This window comes from Crocodylus porosus, unplaced genomic scaffold (genome assembly GCF_001723895.1).
Source record: "Crocodylus porosus isolate Cpor-Errol unplaced genomic scaffold, CroPor_comp1, whole genome shotgun sequence".
Classification (NCBI taxonomy): domain Eukaryota; kingdom Metazoa; phylum Chordata; order Crocodylia; family Crocodylidae; genus Crocodylus; species Crocodylus porosus.
This window is the reverse complement of record NW_017728921.1, coordinates 26,597,941-26,604,955: the sequence shown is the minus strand read 5'-3', so window position 1 is coordinate 26,604,955 and position 7,015 is coordinate 26,597,941.

The window sequence follows — 7,015 nt, the reverse complement described above, 5'->3', positions numbered from 1 at the left end:
GCCTTATCAAACACACACCTATACAAAGAGGGCTACAGTTAAAAATATTGCCAAGATACCTGTGGGTGGAAGTCTCGCTTAATAGGTGTTGTTTATGTATTAATTGCTGACTCAGATTTGTTCTCTATCCCTCTTCTTTTCTGACCCAAATAAAGTTCTTCTTTTTTTTTTTAAGCCCTTGCAAATGGAGAAACTTTGTCTCTTCAGGGTGTGCAGGGGGGTGATTTTAGTTTATCCAGGTTTTAGGGAAGGGGTAAGGTAGGCTTGAGCTGATATTACTTAAGTTTTCAGACAGAATTCCTAAATAATTGAACCTGGCCCTTTTTGTTGCTGACAGTATTGGCCAGAAGGAGCACAAGGAGCACATTTTTGTAGAGGGTCTTCCAATATAGATAGAGTCTGAATGTGTAGTTTAAAAAACAAACCAAATCTCTTAAAGAAACCAAGGTTTTCTCTTTTATTGGATGCCTTTCAGCTATGTATGGTGCAAGCAAATCTAGTGAGATTTGGGCTTGATTAGTCCTGGAGGGCTAGCCTAGGATGCTTAACCAAGGCCTTCAAGCCATCTACAGTATGTACTGAATCATGGTCAAGAACTGGAGAGGTCACAGAATGTATCATGGGCCTTTGTATGGGGGTTTCTCATCCTTGCTGTGGACGGGTAGGTTTCCATATATGGGAAAGTGATTTAATCATTAGTAGTGTTCTCAATTATCTGTACATGCTCAGTCAGTTCCTCCCTTGTCTGCCAGTCACTGCATATGAATGGAAAGCTGTCAACCTGGATGGTGCTGCTGTTATCAGTGTGTGTGTGTGTGTGTGGATTTCTGGTTAGGGACTGGATTTTATTTGCTGGCCCCAGCCCCAACACATGGCTCAGGGTTTTAAAGAGGGCATTCTGTATTCCTGTGCTTGATAGGTCTTGGCAGCTATGGCCTCTACCTTCATGGTTAAGGGTGTAGCTAGAAGGATCCTTTCTGTTTCCTGCTTCAGTTGCTGGGTCCTTTTGTTTGAAGGTCCTTTTATGACTTTTCCAACAGCATTGCTATAACCTGACATGAAGGAGCTGAACACTGTACAGGAGTAGGTCCTTCTTCTTCTTTTTTTTTTTTTTTTTGTTGCTATGCACAGGTCTGCTGTTGCTTTGGCTGGTTATAGTTATAGACGACCAACTGCGAGACGTATGTCCAGATCTGACCTTTCCCCAACTTTGGATTTGTTTTGATTTGGGTCCGCTCCTAGCAATGATTTGGCTACACTGCTCTTTTGGGGGCTGTGACCTTACCTTCTTAACTTTGTCTTGTGGGCTAATTGGGGTTTTTTTAGCACTCTGGTCAAGCGTTTCAAGGGTATTGGAGGGGGAGACTTGCCTCTTAACTATTCTTTCATGTGTAAGTGGAGTATGATCACGATGATGCAATCTGTAAGCGTCCCAGCTTTTGAGACCCTGTTTAAAGTCACCATTGAACTGATCAGTTCCGTATGCTAAGAAGAACAGCACTGCCCGATGCTGTTACTAATCTGTTACTAATCTGTAAATCTGCTGCAGCTTTTAAACATAATATTTTCCTTTGTGGGTTTTTTTTCCAATGAGAGGTGATTTTTGTCTGAATGGAAGTAAAAGAAGATAAACACCCCAGTTCCCCACTATATCCCTATTCTGGTCTCAGAGCAGCTGGAACACAGTAAGCATACTATATTTTCAAAAAGTGTAGTGCCTAGGGATTTATGATCGCATAGAACATGTTGCCTTTTTGGTTTTGTTTTCCCTTTAACCTTCCTCTCCTCGCAAAAACACGTGGTCATTGACATCTGTGAACAATACACAAGAACTCTTTCTTTTCAAATGATTCTCACTGTCCCTTTCCATGTCATCTAAGGTCTGTGCCCCATTTAAATCTCACCTAGGTCCTCAGGGAGGTGTTTAGAAGTCCTTATGTTAGCTCCCTGCAATGAGTAACAGTGAAGGTAAGTGTTGTTATGGCCACATCAGGAAGAAATTCAACACGGAGAACTCAGTATTCCTAATGCATAGTATAGGTGTTTCTTGGGGTCTTAACACCATGCCATAGCAGAAAGGGAGACATGGGTGTGTTTGAGAGCAGGGCATGAGGCCTCAAGAAGTGAATCTGCATGACTACAAGTTGTTCAGGAGAGGAGATGTGAGCTGCATCCTCTTCTCTTCCTTACCCGGTGGCATCTGAACATATTTCTGTGACTTGAATCTAGTATCATGGGCTGGGCTTCCATTTCATTGGTTCTCTCGTTGCTTCCATATACAAACCCTGTGTAAAAGGGATGGATTTCCAGCCACAGAGTTGGCTTCTAAGCAATGAGGTCATAATCACATTTTATAACAATTGTATTTATAGCCAGTAGGAATGTCACAGGTTCTGGATTTGTATTTATAGGCAGAAGAGTTGGGCTTAAAATTCCTAATTTACCCAAGGCTTATTAATAAATAAGTGAAAAATGATCATTGAAATGCAAAAGGATGCATTATCTCAGATTCTGTCTCAGGGAGAATGAATTCCCTGGGTCATTTATTCCATAACCAGGATTCATAGCATACACAAAGCATCCAGAGAGATGGGATCAATGATGTGAACAGTGTCCTTAGGGGCCCCTTTAAAAGGGGGAGAGCTCTTTTAATACATTGCTGTGAATTCTTAGGGAATGCACTGATCTGAAACTCCTCCAGAAGTGGGACTATTATCACTACCCCAGGATGAGCTGTTAAAGAATATTCTGTGGACTTGTAGATGGAGTTGCTATGGCACATAGTGATGCAATGGTTATTATTCTGGCATGCCTTGTTATCTGCTTTGTATACTATATATCACTGTTATTAGCAAAAATTCTATCTAAAGGTTGTTTAATATGCTCAAGAAGGAAACCTGCTCTGGTGGCTCCTTTATAGAGGGAGAAAGTTATGAAATACTGTGTCCTGGCTGAGGTTTCTTTTCCTCCAGGATTCTTGCTGCATCTCTAGACAGCATGCTGCTTGTAGTATAAGCTCATACTTTCAAAGGCAGTAAATGCTAAACAGACCAACTGGTGATCCAGCCCCCTTCTCCCCAGAGCTTTTCCAAGGGAAATTTTCTATGAATGACTTTAGCAGAACTTCATGAAGAGCTATGAAATACACAGCGATGAGATCACAAGGCCTCTATTTAATAGGATTTCTTTTTTTGGGTCTCACGAGTAATGTCATGTCAATAATTCACTGCTGCAACTCCCCTTCTGTTTCTTAGCAGTACTAAAGTACCTCAGACAGCTTCCCAGTGCACACCTCTGAAAAAACATACACGCGCTACAAGGGCCTGATCCAAAGACCCCAATGAAGTCAGTTAACATTGATAAAATACACATGACCAACCTCAGGTTTTCGTACAGAGTCAATGGGATGGATCAGACCTTGGTTTATAACATCTCCTGAGTGGTGGTTTAACTGTCAAATGAAAAACAAACAAAAAAACAAAGTAAAAATAAAGTCAGCAATGAGAATTATTTAAAGTATGGATTGTAGTCAGGTAGCCACTCAGGAAAATGTTAGTGTTTATGAAAATGCCCATCCCTGTACACTGGCTGTGTAAACAGAATTCAGATAACAAAAGTAGAAAAGTGGAATGAATGCCTGAAATATAAACTTCTTTCAAATCATTCAGAGCTTCTTCCCAGGAAAAAAGAATAGAGCAGAGATCACACTGCACCTTGAAGGTCAGTGTTTTGGGTCTCTAGATGAAGAAGGGAGGTAAATTCCATAATCTAAAGCTAGAAAAGGACTGATCTAGAAGGGTCACGGGTCTCAACTGCTGAGATGTAATATGGAAAGAACAATTATTCCAGAGTTATTCAGGATCTAAACCTTGAGGTCTGGTTTATAGCACACTTAAGTAATAGGATTCTTTCCATTGACTTCAACAGATTTTAGGTCAGGCCCGATTCAGTACATGAGCTCTGTCATGTGAGCTTTATAAGTGGTGTCCCCTCAGTTAGGTGTGTGTGGACATCTTTTTAGATATAATCAGCATGTCATCCCAAAACTTTAACCCCAACATTGAACCAAGGGATGCTGGAGATTTGTAAATCCTAGGCTACAATTGTTCTTTGTGTCCAGTTTTGGCTATTCCACTTCTAAATGATGAACAGGAGTTGCAAGGTGGTGAGATAACGTTGGTCACCTCCCAGCCTCCCTGTCCAAATCCTGTCCTTTTCTGTGCTGCATCTAATAAAGCACTCTGTTAAATGGAAAATAGACAAGAATAAGGGAACTGAAGTTGCTTTTGTGTTATGAGTGCAGCTACTATGTTGTGTCCATCCCAGTTAGTGTCTGTGCAGTTAAAAGCCTCTCACTGAGTGTCAGGACCTGTACATTCACTAGCACAAAAGTCCCCCTGCCTGCCAGTGCTCTGATTTCTTTTGCCAGTTGTTTTTTCCTTCTTACATTTTTTCTACTCGTTTGAATTTCATGTCATCAGCATATCTGTGTGTGGATGAATTATCACCAAAGAAAGGAATGATAACGTAAGACATAAGGCTGCCAAGCAGACTGCAAAGACTGAATGGAGTTTTCTGCAATTAGGGTTAAAACCCCCCCACAAACATCTGAGAACCCTCAAAAAGTCCAGGGTGAGTAACTATCAGTGAACATCTGTTCAAAAGCTGCTTCACCATGGTGAAAGAGTCAGGTCTAGAAGGATAGTGTCTTTATTTTGGAGAACCTGAAATAGCCATTAAGGACCTGCAGACATGCTTGGCTACATTTGTTTCACGCCCCACAAGACCTTTAGATGCTTTTGTTTACAATAGTCATTGTCTCCTTGATGCCTCCATTTTTAAATGCACGAGGGCAGGTAAAATGGCATATGAAGTTATCTCTTGTATCTTTGAGGCAGTAGGGGCAGAGGATGAGTGTATATACATCTTTGTATCATCTCCAAAGATAAACTTATTCATAAAAATTCCTCTCCATGCCTGGCTGCTATGGTGCACTCAAACTACAGTAATCACAGTTCTTTTACTCTTTTATGTCCAGGGCACGGTTTCCAATGGGGAATCCTTACTGGGAGAGCCTTTGTAATTTTGCTCACCTCTAATTTTGATATTTTTAAGCTGTTTCAGGGACAGCCTCTGATGCTTAGGAGGCAAAGTCTGATGCTTGGATTTCTTATGGCTATAGGAGCAGCTTCTTTCCTGATTTCAGTCCATCAATTTCAGTGAAGCAATATCAGCAGATATGGTCCTGTATACAAGATAATCATTTTGATTCCATTTTGCTTAGGTGTGTTGCTAGTGGGCTGTGTGCACAGACGTACCCGGGACATAGCTTCCAGCAATGAAATGTGTTTGAAAATTCGCTCAGGTAGGATAGCGGTGCCGATCCCAATAACTCATAGGGAAATTCTTTTGTGTTCTTCATGCAGTTCCCAGTTGGGAGATGTCTGAGGAACATTCCTCCCTGAGAAGTGCAGATTATTGGCCCTAATTTGGCATACATCAGAGATGAAAAACCACCCCAATCTAAGTATAAGAGGAAAGACCGACCAATTTCTTCAGCTTGTTATTTATTTACCTTAGGCATCTAGGTATCCAGAACATCATTCATATGAACTGTGGATTATACCCCTTGCAAAATGGATTCTCCTATTGTTGTTGATATGTTCAAAATCTCTCCTATTCCCCTCACTGATATCTTTATCAAATTCCTGTTGACACATGTTTAAAAAAACACACAACCCAGCAGTGAAAGCTCTAACTTAACGCCTCATGTTCCTCTCAGATTTCCAAAGGACTGAGGCCTTGAGAATATGTTTCCAATATCCTCTCTTCTCTCTCTGTTAGTGTTTTACTCAGCTCCACGCTGTGGAGGTCCTGACCTCTGCAGTCTCCAGGGGAAAGGGGTGGGGAGGGGGGTCGGGTCCTGTCAGAAACCTGCAGGCCACAGCCTGTGTAATATGCCTGGTTTCCTCGGTTCCTCTAATACATTTAACCTGGAAGAGGCCATTGCTGGCCAAAGATTAGATTACCAATGTTGGCGTGTTTGGCCTAACAAATGGCAAATGGATGGTGTGCCAGGCAACGGCTAATCACTGTTGACACAGATCTATTGCGAGGCCTTTTAGAGAAGGGGATAGTTCATGTCTGAATTGGCGTTTTGTCTTGACAAGAGAAAAGAGAGTTGAGAAGGCCATCAGAGTACCTGTCTCTTTGAATCCAAGGACTCTCCAACCTATGTGTCATTTTTAAAGGTCTTATAGGCCTTCTCTGAGGACAATCTAAATGTCCCAGCCACCTCCAGGCAATGGGAGATGAGAGTTTGAACCTTTCTTTTAGCAAACCTGTTCCATAAAAAACCACAGCAATAACCTCTGAGACAAAAAAAGTGAAAAAATAAAATGAAATGAAAAAGCAATAACTTAAGGCATGTAGATGAGAGGGGAAGGAGGAGAAAACAGACTACAGGTCGCATTGAGGAAAATGTTTTCTATAGGCCTGGCTTTAGAACTGTTTTTATGTCTCCTTTTTTATATCGTCTCTTCTCCTTCATAGGAGGAAAAAAGAGGACACAGCTATGTAGTAGATACAAGGTCAGTTTTAATTTGAGTCTTTATTTCTATTATTAGTGGATTTCAACACCTGGGCTGGCTCTTGTTTCTGCATGATGCTGAGCTCTTCCAACTCTCAATGATATCAGTGAAATGAGAGGATGTTTACTACCAGCCAAGAATTGTTCAGAGTTTCTTGAGCTAGTCCCACCTTTGCGCTGTTCTGATTAGGGGGAAATTTACTGACACCTTAGTTAGAGCTGTGACTTAAGGCTGTGTGAAGCTTCGCGTGCTGATTCAATTTGGAGAAGATTCGGCCCAATTTGCCGGCCGAACCTCCGAATCCACATCGAATCAGGAGACCAATTAAAGAGAGACCAATTCAGAGAGCTTTGGAGATTCGGGCAGTCCCTGCTCACTGCCACAGGGAGCTGGACCCAGACTCCATGCTGGTAAGTGGGGGGGGG